This window comes from Arachis ipaensis, chromosome B9 (assembly GCF_059453495.1).
Source record: "Arachis ipaensis isolate K30076 ecotype BB chromosome B9, ASM5945349v1, whole genome shotgun sequence".
NCBI lineage: Eukaryota > Viridiplantae > Streptophyta > Magnoliopsida > Fabales > Fabaceae > Arachis > Arachis ipaensis.
In genome coordinates, this window is record NC_142444.1 from 148,793,054 (window position 1) to 148,795,338 (window position 2,285).

The 2,285-nt window shown below is 39.0% G+C and overlaps 1 long non-coding RNA gene across 1 annotated transcript; it reads left to right on the forward strand.

The window, feature by feature from the left end:
* The first annotated feature begins 1,244 nt into the window (after positions 1–1,244).
* On the forward strand, positions 1,245–1,860 carry LOC148546751 (uncharacterized). Its single transcript, XR_015899403.1, has 3 exons — positions 1,245–1,368; positions 1,445–1,582; positions 1,755–1,860. It is a non-coding gene; the product is annotated as an uncharacterized LOC148546751 (long non-coding RNA).
* The last annotated feature ends 425 nt before the right edge of the window (positions 1,861–2,285 follow it).

A 2,285-nucleotide genomic window follows, 5' to 3' on the forward strand; every position in this document is an offset into this window, starting at 1 on the left:
GCGACAGTTCCAACTTAAGCAACTCATGACTGGAAATGGGGCATGGTAAGGCCCGCCTCTCTGGCAATGATTTCTTCAAGCTCTGATATTGTCCCATACCTCACAATGCTCCTCTCTTCCGCTGTCCCTGCTTGTGGTTCACTTCTTCCTCTCTTGCTTGCCTCTCCATGATGTCTACCTCCTATAGTGACTTGAATAGACCACCCTTTTATCCCTGCCTTCTACGTCCTCATGTCTTCTCTTCAGCCTTAAGTTGCAATTGATCCCCTGCACCAGTTCAGTTTCTAGCGCCTCTGAAATTTTATTAATTTCCTCTCCTTCCAGCTCATCTTCATTCTCTTCCTTTGGCATTTCTACGAAGTATACTTTTTCTGTTTTTGTTTCATGCCTTGTCTCAATTTTCCTGACGTTTTCTCCTTTGAAAAATTCTGATCTCTCCTTTTACTTACTTGCTATAATAACACTCACCGCTTCTATATTTTTTGCATTTTCTCTAGTTGTGACCTGTTCTCCTACTTTTACTAAGTAAATATTGTTTGTATTGACCATCTCTGCCTTGAAGATTGAGCCCATAGTGTGCTTAGGGCCCACGGTTATATCATGATCAACATCCTCTAATCTATACCAAAAAAGTTCTTCATTCCCTTGTTTGCTGAAATATTTCTTAGGTGTGGTCTCTTTACTATTGGACTTGAAGCAACCAGGAGTAGTTTTCTCCCAACTATTAGCTACCTCCTCTTCTCTTGTTGGGCTTTGACTATTCCAGCCCATTATACCCATACCCCTCAACCTTCTTATGTTTTGACTAATATCCCCTTTCTGCCCTGTCATTTCTAGATCTCTCTCTTCATATTTTTCTCTCTCTAGGATCAGATTTTCAGGGATATTTTTCACATGTCCTTTCATCCCTAAATCTGTTGCATTTCCTGACTTTTCGCCGCCTAATTGCCTCTTTTCAGCCGGATTTTTGCTTAGACCTCCATCATTACTTTTTCTACCTCTATCTGTGTCATAATTTTTTTCACTCCATCTACTCCACGTTTTATATACACGCACTGCCTCTGTCTCCCCCAGCCCCTTCGTTTTCTCATTCCTGCTCTTCTTTCTTCCAAAAATCTTATCTGTTTGGCCTGTGCAACTGCTAAATCTGGTGAGTATTTTGTCATTTGTAGATTCCATACCGCCATTGCCTTCTCCTCCTTGCATACCTTCTTGCTATGGCCAATTTTGCCACAGTTTAAGCAAAAGCAATCCAGCAGTCTCTCATACTTAAAGTGTATCCATATTTGAGGCGGATTATCCCTATTCATCCAAAATCTCGTTGGTAGTAGCTCATGCACGTTAATCGCTGGCCTTATCCTTAGAAAGGTTCTGACTGTCACATTTTTCACCTTTGAACCTTCTACTTCTATTGAAATTCTCACCATATTGCCTGTTATTTCAGCTGTTTTCCTGTTGATGAACTCTAGAGGCAGCCCATGTACTTGAATCTAAAATTCCATGTGGTCAAGTTTTATGTTGTGAATTGATTCACCTTCGACCCAAAGTCGTAGGTTGAGCAGAGATCCCTTCACACACCATGGTCCATTCTTCAAAACTTAAATGCCTTTTTTCTTATCTTTGAAATTTATGTGCATCTTATTCTTCCCTATCTCAATAAAAAACACTTTTTCCGGATTTTTCCATATACCCATTAGTATCTGATTGCTTGTTTTAAAATTAATCTCTTTCTCTAATAATATTTTTTCCACCAGGTTGATGCTGTCTTCATTGAATTCTCTTTGCTCGTTTGTGGTGAACGTGACGACTCTTCCTTCAATTGATTACAAGCTATAGGTCGCTACTTGCTCTTCTCCTCGCGTTGACATGATTAGTTTAGTTGTTTGGGTGGTATGATTCTCACTTAAAAAGATTAAGATCATTCAGCGGATGAGAATTCCTTCCTGAGAAAGAGAACCAAAGTTCGAGAATCTCTCTTTTAGAGAGAAAAGCTCTCCATGGTACTGAGAGATGAAAATTTCAAATTTTTATACTTATAATACATTTTCGGTGAGTTAAATACTAATATGTACTAAACAAGTGCCCTTCAGGCTAGTATCTATCTCACCTTTCTTTCTTTTTTTTTTTTTTTTGGTTTCTGGTCAGGAGTATCTCACCTTTCAACAGCACAAGCATTTTGTTTTTTCTTATAGTCTTTTGGTCATAAAAAGGGCCGCTTTGTGTGTGTTGGGGGTCAGAAAAGCACATTTGAATCTTTTTTTTTTGTCAAGGCACATTTGAATCTT